A 12603-nucleotide genomic window follows, 5' to 3' on the forward strand; every position below is an offset into this window, starting at 1 on the left:
AGGGACTCTCAAGAGTCTTCTCCAACACCACAGTTCAAAAGCATCAATTCTTCAGCACTCAGCTTTCTTTATAGTCCAACTCTCACATCCATATGTGACCACTGGAAAGACCAAAACTTTTACTAGATGGACCTTTGTTGGCAAAATGATGTCTCTGCTTTTTAATATGCTGTCCAGATTGGTCATGGCTTTTCTTCCAATGAGCAAGCGTCTTTTAATTTCATGGCTGCAGTCACCATCTGCAGTGATTTTGGAGCCCAAGAAAATAAAGTCTGTCACTGTTTCCACTGTTTCCCCATATATTTCCCATGAAGTGATGGGGCCGGATGCCATGATCTTAGTTTTCTGAATGTGGAGTTTTAAGCCAACTTTTTTCACTCTCCTCTTTCACTTTCTTCAAGAGGCTCTTTAAAATAATAATAATAAAAAAAGAGGCTCTTTAGTTCTTCTTCACTTTCTGCCATAAGGGTGGTATCATCTGCATATCTGAGGTTATTGATATTCCTCCCAGCAATCTTGATTCCAGCTTGTGCTTCCTCCAGCCCAGCATTTCTCATGATGTACTCTGTATATAAGTTAAATAAGCAGGGTGACAATATACAGCCTTGACGTACTCCTTTCCCAATTTGGAACCAGTCTGTTGTTCCATATCCATTTCTTACTGTTGCTTCTTGACCTGCATATAGATTTCTCAGGAGACAGGTCAGGTGATCTGGTATTCCCATCTCTTTCAGAATTTTCCATAGTTTGTTGTGATCCACACAGTCAAAGGCTTTGGCATAGTCAGTAAAGCAGAAATGGATGTTTTTTCTGGAGCTCCCTTGCTTTTTTGATGATCCAACAGATGTTAGCAATTTGACCTCTGGTTCCTCTGTATTTTCTAAATCCAACTTGAGGATCTGGAAGTTCATGATTCATGTACTGTTGAAGCCTTGCTTGGAGGGTTTAGAGCATTACTTTGCTCATGTGTAAAATGAGTGCAACTGTGTGATAGTTTGAACATTCTTTGGCATTGCCTTTCTTTCCTGGTGGCTCAGATGGTAAAGCATCTGCTTGTAGTGTGGAGGACCCAGGTTCAATCCCTGGGTTGGGAAGATCCCCTGGAGAAGGAAATGGCGACCCACTCCAGTACTCTTGCCTGGAAAATTCCATGGACTGAGGAGCCTGGTAGGCTACAGTCCACAAGAGTCGGAAACGACTTCACTTTCACTTTCACTTTTCTTTGGGACTGGAATGAAAACTGACTTTTCTAGTCCTGTGGCCACTGCTCAGTCTTCCAAATTTGCTGGCATATTGAGTTCAGCACTTTAACAGTATCATCTTTTAGGATTTGAAATAGCTCAACTGGAATTCCATCACCTCCACTAGCTTTGTTTGTAGTGGTGATTTATAAGGCCTACTTGACTTCACATTCCAGGATGTCTGGCTCTAGGTGAGTGATTACACCATCATGATTATCTGAGTCGTAAAGATCTTTTTTGTATAGTTCTTCTGTGTATTCTTGCCACCTCTTCTTAATATCTTCTGCTTCTATTAGGTCCATACTATTTCTGTCCCATCTTTTGTGCCCAACTTTGCATGTAAATTTCCCTTGGTATCTCCAGTTTTCTTGAAGAAATCGCTTGTCTTTCCCATTCTATTGTTTTCATCTATTACTTTGCATTGATCACTGAGGAAGGCTTTCTTATCTCTATTTGCTATTCCTTGGAACTCTGAAGTGTGTGAGTATCAAACTGGGGAACAGGCAACAATATTGTGTGTTAAAACTTAATTCAAAGGAAACAAAACTATGGCCCTGCCATCTACTCACAAAGTAGCTGAGGACCAAGACTCTCACACAGAAAATGATGGAAGAACTTTTACAAAGCATTAGATGACAAAGAACAAATTAGTTAATACAAATCAAACTGTACATTAGTGCTTTAAGATATTTAGAGGAGGAAAGATTAGCATTGATTCAGTGACATTTATTGAGCAGTTTTTGTATAGCTGGCACTGTGCTCGGAGCAGGAGAGTAAAATTAAAATGAATAAGACACGGTCCATGCTCTCATGAAACTTTCTGTCTGATGAGAGAGGCAAGCATATAACCAAATAAACATAAGACACACTCAGGAGCACTTATATAGTGGTCAAAAGACATGGCCTTTGAGTTACTGTTAAAAGGACAGTAAGACTTGGTTAGGACAGAGATTGCAAAGTCAGACTCCTACAACACTCAGGAACATAATGTAAGTTAAAACATCTGTTTAAAAATTCATTTCACTTTCATTCTTATACTCACCATTTTATCTCCATTTTACTGTTGAGGAACTTGAGGCACAAAGATTGAACAGCTAGTCTAAGGTCATGTCACCTTTGAGTAGCATTATCAAGACTCTAATGTAGACAGTGTGGATCTGGTGCCCATGTCATTCACTACATGCTCAGTTGCTTAGTTGTGTCCAATTCTTTGCAGTCCCATGGGCTATAGTCTGTCAGGCTCCTCTGTCCATGGGATTTTCTAGGTAAGAACACTGGAGTGGGTCTCACTCACTTCCTACTTCAGGGGATCTTCCTGACCCAGAGATCAAACCCACATCTCTCGTGTTTCTGCATTGGCAGGCGGATTCTTTACCACTAGTGTACCTGAGAAGCCCACCATTCACGATACTTGTCACTTTTCTGTAAAAATGACAACGGTGCAAATTTTCCTGATCAGTGGCAACTGATACTTAGCCTTAGGGTTCAAGAGGCAAAGGGAGTGATAAAGATTCTAACTAACTATTGTTTTCAGAAATGATAGCTAGATAGTTCTCTTTTTCCCCCTGGAGAAGCCAGAAATTATAAATATCCAGAATATTAAATGATGGCAATAATTAAAACATTAAGCCCTCTGTGGATCAAACAAAACATGATCATGAGTTGCAAAGAGATTATGTGCCATAAGGTTGAGACCTCTGGATTAGGCATACAGAGAAGGTGGGGAAGAGATAAAATGCGAGGGAAGCAGGGTACACAAAGGCGTGGAAGAGACAGCGAGTAACCTGAGTGCCTAGGATAGAATAGCAGCAATGATGAGGCTGCCGAGGCCTTCATGCACACAGTCAGGATTTGCCTTTTGCTCAGTTTGCAGGGGAAGCTCGTGCAGAATTTTGCTTATGTGGCATTATCCAAGGTGGATTAATCTAGGAAAGGTGACTGCACCTCAGCTTGTTTCTTACTTCTCCCTTAGCTTTGCCTGGTGCTGAATGTTCCAGTCATTCAAACTGTGGCTCTCTGGGTGCCCTTCTCTGACTTTGTTTACTTCCTCTGCCCGAAATGGTCTCCATCCAACTGGAGAATACTTACCTAGGAAGGCTTAACTCAAAGGGGCTAACTCCTTATAAAGCTCTGCCCCTTCCTGCCTCCTAACCCAAGTGGGCAGTCCAGCCATCCCTCCTTTGGACCTCTACTGAGTGTTTATCCTGGCACCTGTAACACTTTATTGCACTTCCTCCTGTTAGGTCTCTGTCCTTCATAGTGTAATGCACTTGTGTGAAACACTTTTAAGCCAAGGATCTCTTATTACTGTCTGCATTTCTAGAGTATAAGACTGTTTTGCATACATAATACGCACTAAAATGTTTGATGAATGAATGAATAGAAGCACAAGTGCTTTCTGAGATTATGGAGTTCTGAGCTCGCTTTTGAACACAGTAAAGGTTCTGAATGTATCATTTCTTAGATATTTTGTCTGTTGTCCTGAGGGAATGTTTTGGTTAATTTATATTACCATTTGGGTTCATTTCTTTTTCTCATTCAATATACCAAAAAATACAACAAAACAACCTTTTTCAAAGCTGTCTGTATAAGACAGCTATTGCTGGATAAAATAGTAGCCTGACATTAAATACCTGATGAAACAGTCCTTTATTATTTGTCTTTGATCAGCTGTGTTCCATTGGTTTGGGCTGGGCTCGGCTGATCTCAGCTGGACTCATGCAGGTATCTGCAGGCAGCTGTAATTAATTTATTTATCTCAGTGCTAGAGCCTCCTGACCACATTAACTTTGTATTCTTACCACATTCATGATTCTATTGCTAAAATTATGAATGATAAATTTAGGACCATTTATGTTAGTAACTATTGTTTCTTCAGAAAGTGGATCATTCTTTCATTTATTCATTAAACAAATAGCAATTTAAGGCCAACCCTGTGCCAGACACTGTGCTTGATGCTAGGACTAAAGAAACGAGTTAGAAAAAGTCTCTGCCCTAGAAATGCCAGAGTCAAGTGGAGGAGGCAAATATGCAATAGAAAAACTATAGTCAAAGAGTGTAACAATAGAAGTGAAACTATTAGAGAATTACGTAGTGCAGTGGATGAGTTGATTACCTATGTGGGGTAGGGAGTCAGTGGCAGAGCTAGGTAAGAAAAGGTTTCTTGGAGGAAGATATAACTGAACACTTACTTGGATATGCATTTATTAAGTGTGTGCTGTGTGCTAAGTTGCTACGGTTGTGTCCGACTCTGTGCGACCCTATGGACTGCAGCCTGCTAGGCTCCTCTGCCCATGGGATTCTCCAGGCAAGAATACTGGCATGGGTTGCTGTGCCCTCCTCCAGGGGATCTTTTGCCCCAGGGGTTGAACCTGCATCTCTTACATCTACCTGCATTGGCGGGAGACTTCTTCACCACTGGTGCTACCCGGGAAGCCTCAGTAATTTAGTAGTTGTGTCCAGACACCTCTGGCCAGGATTATTAAGATTTGCTGCCATGAAACATATCCTTAGAGTATTGTTCTTTCATAGGTATAATATTATTATTTGAATTATGGAAATGATAACCCAACATGCTTTTCTCTGTTAGCCTTTGGACAGTATCTGGCAGTAGACAGCAGTCCTTAAGAGTACAGGCTCTAGACCTACATTGTCGGTTTAAATCTCAGCTCCACTGTTTATTAATTGTGTCTCAGTTTCCTCTTCTGTAAAAGGATGATGGAAATGTGAAGATGAAAAGCATTGTTAATACCGTTATAGGTAGGGCCTTGCACATAGTAAATGCTCATTACTTGTTAATTCTTTGTATGGATTTGGTTTCCCCCCCCAGCCTTTTTCTCTTTCCTCCCTTATAAAGCAGAGGTAAAGATGAATTCACCTGATAGGGTCATTGTGAAGATTTAATGAAATTAAATATATGAATTTTGAACTTTGAATAGTGCCTAGCACATAAGTACATTGGAACTATACATTATTTTTATCTTGTTTATGTCATGTTTTTCAGAGAACTAAAGCCATCTACTCTTAGTTTTAAATGCATTTTATTATTATTATTTTAAAAATCTATTCCTTTTATTTATTATTTATTGGCCCCAAAGCTTGCAAGATCTTAGTTCTCTGAGCAGCGGCTGAACCTATGACTTCAGCAGTGAAAGCACAAAATCCTAACTGCTGGACCACCAGGAAATTCCCTTAAAAATATTTTATATCTTATTATATAGCCTTCTCTTTCACTAGGCAGAGGCTATAATTTACTTATGTATTTCCCTTTGGAAGAATGGTGAGAGGGTCAAGATTTCTTGAGAAATACTCCAAGGGAGAGTTTGAGAGGTGGGGCTTTATATAATTCTGACTAGCCAGTGAGTTCCTAGCCATATGCTAGGAAACAAGTCCTCAGGACTGATCTCTACCGAGAGACCTGCACACTCATCTTCTCCCTTGGTGATGGGCACATCTCATGACAGTCTCCACTGTGTCTTCTTGTCCCACTTATCTTTTGATTATGCAGAGCAGTAGCTGATCCTCAGTTTGTAGTGTTTACTGTCTCCAGCAGGTATTAGCAATTGGTTAGAAAGATTCTAGCAAAAGTAATCAATAGAGCAAAGAAAGATGAACCACTGAAAAGAATATAATGAGATGGTAGAAGTCACCTTAAGTATATTGTGGTTAAATAATTATAGAATCTTCTGGCTAAATTTAAAGATAGAATATTTTCAAAGAATATATGGCACAGAATAAAAACTGAATGAAAAATGAAATAAATGGATGAATGAATGATAAGATTATGAATATGCTTACTAACATTGATTACTGGCTATCATACTATTGCATTTAAAAGCTATACTTTGACTATTCTACTAAGAATGAAGATTTTTCAGCACTGTAGAATATCTGTCAGAATTACTTCCCTATATCCTTCATGAACTTTATAAAGTTGTGGTGGCCTGATGGAATTTGTAATTTGAAGACCACAGATACAGAATACAGAGGAGCAGGCTAGAATTATATTCCTGAATTAAGAGAGCCATCTGAGCATTAAGTATTCAAGACCTAATAGTATTGAAATGCCAATCTATGGCAAAGCCTTGTGGAGTCATTTGTGACTGTGTTTGACTATCTTATAAGGCCTTATTTGATTCTAAGGCTTTGCAGTGGAAAGAGTACTGGATTTGAAGTCAAAAAGACCCAGTTTCATGGCCAGCACATATCAAGGATGCCATTCACATAGACTCCAATATGAGTGTTCCTTCATGGAGTCATGCAAAACAGTAGTTCTGCTTGGATTCAAATACTTACTCTGCTCCCTATGAGCTGTAAGATATGAAGCAGACATGAAGCAAACTAATTAATCTTGCTGAGTTGTTTCCCTTCTGTTGGTATGAACACTAAATTGGATAACCCAGTAGTAGGTATAGTAAAGTAAAATAAAGTTGCTCAGTTATGTCCGATTCTTTGCGACCCCATGGACTGTAGCCTACCAGCCCCCTCCATCCATGGGATTTGCCAGGCAAGAGTACTGGATTGGGTTGCCATTTCCATCTCCAGGGGATCTTCCCGACCCAGGGATCGAACCTGGGTCTCCAGCATTGCAGACAGACGCTTTTACCATCTGAGCCACCAGGGAAGTATCTAGCATATGGTGCCTTGCTCATATTTGGTGACTTTTTCCACATTGCATGTGTGCATGCTAAGTTGCTTCAGCAGCTTAGTGGCTAATTCTTTGTGACCTCAAAGAGTTGGTGTCCAGCTGTTTGCAACCCAATAGACTGTAGCTTGCCAGGGATTCTCCAGGGAAGAATACTGGAGTGGGTTACCATGTTCTCCTCCAAAGGATCTTCCCAACCCCATATCCTTTGACCACCTTCATCATTTTCCCCACTCCCCAGCCTCTGGTAAACAAACATATTAATACTAGTCTTTCCACAAGTTCAGCTTTTTTAGATTCCACACGTAAGTGATATCATACAGTCTTTGTCTTTCTCTGTCTGATTTATTTCACTCCTTTTGGTTTTATTTTAGTTGTTGTTCAGTCACTCAGTCCTGTCCAACTCTTTGCGACCCCATGGACTGCAGCACACCAGACTTCCCCGTCCGTCACCAACTACCAGAGCTTACTCAAACTCATGTCCATTGAGACGGTGATGCCATCCAATCATCTCATCCTCTGTCACCCATCCCCTTCTCCCGTCTTCAGTTTTTCCCAGCATCAGGGTCTTTTGCAGTGAGTTGGCTCTTCACATCAGGTGGCTGAAGTATTGGAGTTTCAGCTTCAGCATCAGTCCTTCCAATGAATATTCAGGACTGATTTCCTTTAGGATGGACTGGCTGGATCTCCTTGCTGTCTGAGGGACTCTCAAGAGTCTTCTTCAACACCACAGTTCAAAAGCGTTAATTCTTCTGCACTCAGCTTTCTTTTTAGTCCAACTCTCACATCCATCTATGACCACTGGAAAAACCATAGCTTTGACCATATAGATCTTTGTCAGCAAAGTGATGTCTCTTCTTTTTAAAACACTGTCTAGGTTTGACATAGCTATTCTTCCAAGGGGCAAGTGACTGGTTTGATCTCCTTGCTGTCCCAGGGACTCTCAAGAGTCTTCTCCAACACCACAGTTCAAAAGCATCGATTCTTTGGCACTCAGCCTTCTTTATGGTCAAACTATGGGCCTGCTTTTAAAATTTGTTGCAATTTGATTTGAATAAATGCCATGTCAAATGCCTTGTGTGTTTTTGTATTTCATTTCTTTGGAGAGACATAAGAATTTCAATATATTGTGGACAAATCTAAGTGCAGAATCTTTTAGATTTTTAAATTGTCTCATATTCTACAAATGTAATTTTCTTATATTTAAATTTGGGTAGGTCTTAGTTATTTTTCTAGTTTTTGAGCCTCAGGATCTCTTTGCTTTAGTTACCTGGGATCTTGTGCCTAGAAGCCATGCTTTGATATTTTCAAAAAGCTGAAAATTGGGCTTGGGATTTTAAAGAAACAGTAGATTCAAAAGCATTTCCTCTATTGCAAAGAGTTATTCATATATTAAGTGAGTTTTCATATATGAAGAGAGTTAAATTTTTTTTAAAATTATAGTTGATTTAAAATGTCGTGTTAGTTTCAGGTGTAAAGCAAAGTGAATCAGTTGTACATACACATATATCCACTCTATGAGGTGGTTTTAATCTCTGTGTCTATATTGTCTTCACCACAACCACAAGGGTGGTCGGTCTCTGGAATATAAGTGGAACCCAAAATAAGTATTGGTTCCATAAATGAATGAGTGAATGAAAACTGGGAGACTGTTTAGGTGTGATTTCTTTTTAAAGCAATTTTTATTGGGATATAACATGTAAGTTTAAGATGTACAACGTGATATATATTGTGAAATGATTGCCATTGTAGAGTTTGTAAGTGTGATTTCCGGTGCTACCTTATGCCGTCTTGAACACTGTGGTATAGAACACTGAATAGCAAGGCTTCTCTGGGCTGTCACACTTTAAGATGAACCTGATTTCTTCTTATTGCACTCTCAGTAGAAACTTGCTAGACACTTAATGGAAACTTTGTAGAAACTTAAGTAGAGAATTTTTCTTTTCGTTTGCTAACCTTATGGCAGAAAGTGAAGAGGAACTAAAAAGCCTCTTGATGAAAGTGAAAGAGGAGAGTGAAAAAGTTGACTTAAAGCTCAACATTCAGAAAACGAAGATCATGGCATCCGGTCCCATCACTTCATGGGAAATAGATGGGGAAACAGTGGAAACAGTGTCAGACTTTATTTTTGGGGGCTCCAAAATCACTGCAGATGGTGATTGCAGCCATGAAATTAAAAGATGCTTACTCCTTGGAAGAAAAGTTATGACCAACCTAGACAGCATATTCAAAAGCAGAGACACTACTTTGCCAACAAAGGTTTGTCAAGTCAAGGCTATGGTTTTTTCCAGTGGTCATGTATGGATGTGAAAGTTGGACTGTGAAGAAAGCTGAGGGCTGAAGAATTGATGCTTTTGAACTGTGGTGTTGGAGAAGACTCTTCAGAGTCCCTTGGACTGCAAGGAGGTCCAACCAGTCCATCCTAAAGGAAATCAGTCCTGGGTGTTCACTGGAGGGACTGATGCTAAAGATGTAACTCCAGTACTTTGGACACCTCATGCAAAGAGTTGACTCATTGGAAAAGACCCTGATGCTGGAAGGGATTGGGGGCAGGAGGAGAAGGGGATGACCGAGGATGAGATGATTGGATGGCATCACCAACTCAATGGACATGAGTTTGAGTAGACTTTGGGAGTTGGTGATGGACAGGGAGGCCTGGCGTGCTGCGATTCATGGGGTCTCAAAGAGTCGGACATAACTGAGTGACTGAACTGAACTGAACAAAAGAAGATGCTACTCAAGTTCTCTGTAATGTTAATGATTACACTTAAAACAGAGGCTTCTAAAATATTTGTGTGTGTGAGTGAGTGTGTGTGTGTAGAATTCTTCTGTCCAGAATTTTAAACTGGTTGGATTACTTTGGTTCTCGAGAGGGTACAAAAAATCATAATTTGGATGAGATTTTATGCCAAATTCTAAGAAACAAAGAAAACATGAATAGATGGATTGCTGGATGTATGTAAAGTACTCACATTCTTATTTATTCATACATTTAACAAATGTTGATGCTTATTACCATAAAGAAATTGGACCATAAAGAAGGCTGAGTGCCAAAGAATTGATGCTTTTGAACTGTGGTGTTGGAGAAGACTCTTGAGAGTCCCTCAGACAGCAAGGAGATCAAACCAGTTAATCCTGAAGGAAATCAGTCCTGAATATTCATTGGGAGGACTGATGCTTTAGTTGAAGTCCAACACTTTGGCCACCTGATGCAAAGAGCCAACTCATGGGAAAAGACCCTGATGCTGGGAAAGATAGAAGCTAGGAGGAGAAGGGGACAACAGAGGACAAGATGGCTGGATGGCATCACCGACTCAATGGACATGAGTTTGAGCAAAGTCTGGGAGATGGTGAAGGACAGGAAACCTGGCATAGTGAAGTCCATGGGGTCACAAAGAGTTGGACACGACTTAGCAACTAAACAACAATGGTAACAACAACAAATTACCCTTCTACAAGTCACTATGATGAAAAATATGGACAATGTTACTGTGCTCATGGAGCTTACATCGTAGTTAGGTGGGAGCTAAAAAGTTTGAAATAAACTAGTTAAAACAAGCATAACAATTATAATACAATAAGCCTGGCATGCTGCAGTTCATGGGGTCGCAAAAAATGAGACAGGACTTATGACTGAACAACAAAGGACTAGAAAGGAAATTAAAAGGGTGTGAACCTAAGGAATAATAAGGAAGGCTGGTTTGGGATGGTTTGGGATGTTGAAGAGGCAACGTTTATACAGAGACCTAAAGAAGAAGGAACCGCCTAGGGGCCTGTGAAGGCCACACTCACGGAGGGAGTCTTGATTTCATGTACTCTGGGACTTCTGTCAATTATTTCACAGAAGCTCTGAGGTATATTAAATCTTTATAGATAATTCAATTAAAAAATTAACTGAAAACCTACTTAGATTTCCCTTGAATACAAAAGCAATTAGGTTTAATATAAACTGTAAATATTACTACCCCCCTCCCCACCCCCCCAACTGAAGACCAAGCCATCCCCACATGGCAAGAAAAACCAAAAACAACTTAATGGGAATGTTTTCACATCCGTTTTTCTCTCAAGAATTCTGGTGTGCAATGTCTAAAATGTTTGAGCCCACTTTTTAAATAGATAGTCTGATAAACACAAAGGAAACATACGGAGGAATATGTCACTAGTTTATGAATCTGGGTAAGTCATTCTCATTAGATTATAGCCAGTCTTCTACCTCATAGATTATTCTCTTCTGTTAATTCTCTTCCTTTTCTCTTTCCGCCTTTCTTTTGGTTATTGCACTGCTCATTAGCATTTCTATTAAGCAATTCTGAGGCTAAGGAAAAAAAAATCAATCCAGGAAAAGAGCTTCAATTTGAGGCTTGATGGGTGAGAAGTTGAATCTATTGGCTAAAATCAGATGATTTTGAGGTTCTCTGTGGATTTCCTTTATCCATGTTATTTCTGCCCCAATAGCATAGACTAACAGTAGCTGATTATTTGTTGTTGTTCAGTTGCTAAGTTGTGTCTGACTCTTTATGACCCCATGAACTGCAGCATGCCAGACTTCCCTGTCTTTATGGCATAACATAGAAAGACACATTGCTAAAGGTTTTGGGAGTATAGACATATTTAAACTAAAACCTCTGGGTGAGAAAGTTATTTAAGTGATCACAATTTGGAGAGTGTTGAGGTAACACTAGTAATATGAACAGAGATTGTCCTTAGAAAGCATGCTGTTGCCTGTAGCCATAGGGAACATCTCTAGTAAGGAATTCTTCACATTCTAGAAGTAGCTGACCCGGCATCATAGACCAGGTCTATGATGGCCTTTCCCCATTCCTGCTAATACTCTTTAACCCAGACAAACTGTGTTTCTTTTAGTTGTTGTCGTTCAGTCACTCAGCTGTGTCCGACTCTTTGTGATTCCCATGAACTGCAGCATGCGAGGCTGCCCTGTCCTTCACTACCTCCTGGAGTTTGCTCAAACTCATGTCCATTGAGTCGGTGGTGAATAGAAATAGTTTATTTGAAATAGTAACCAGAAATGTGAAACAAGCCCAAGCATGCATCCTAAATCATGGTCGTCACTCACCTTATGTTTGTAGATCTTATAGACACCTTCATGGCCTTTCTCTGCAGGCCTGAGGCTATTCTTTCCAAAGATCCACTGGCCTGCTGTGTTCCCAGGGGGCTGAAGAGCTATATCCTCCTGGGATGCGTGAGGACAGGGGAGGCTGAAGACCAGGTTCCATGGGTAGGTCAGAAAAGGACATGCAGAGATTCTGTGTCCTTGGTGGGGTTGTACTTGTGCTGAACTTGCAAAATACATGAGTTCAGTGTCATCTGTTTTCAGTATTTCCTGAACAATTGATTTATTCCACATTATTAATGAACTTTGCAGCAGTTCCACTTGTCAGAGCCTACTCTGTAGGGGTCAATAATGAGAGGAAACCTGATGTTAGTGAATCCAGCTTAAGTGATTCTGTCATGCTAACGATTCAATATATCAGGACAAATGTCAGCTCTTTCCAATATGTTAATTCCTCTGATCCTATTTGCATAAACTACAGTCAATGAAATACAGGCTCCCCCTCTAAGATAGTTAATGGAAATTTGTAAAGAATTTTTAATATATTTTTGGGGGAATCTTTTTCAACCGAAATTCTTGAATTGAAAAGTGATATGGAAAGCAAGAATCACAGATTGGGAAGAGGATGTAAAACTATTACAAAAGCA

This window comes from Ovis canadensis, chromosome 6, assembly GCF_042477335.2.
Source record: "Ovis canadensis isolate MfBH-ARS-UI-01 breed Bighorn chromosome 6, ARS-UI_OviCan_v2, whole genome shotgun sequence".
In the NCBI taxonomy this organism is placed as follows: domain Eukaryota; kingdom Metazoa; phylum Chordata; class Mammalia; order Artiodactyla; family Bovidae; genus Ovis; species Ovis canadensis.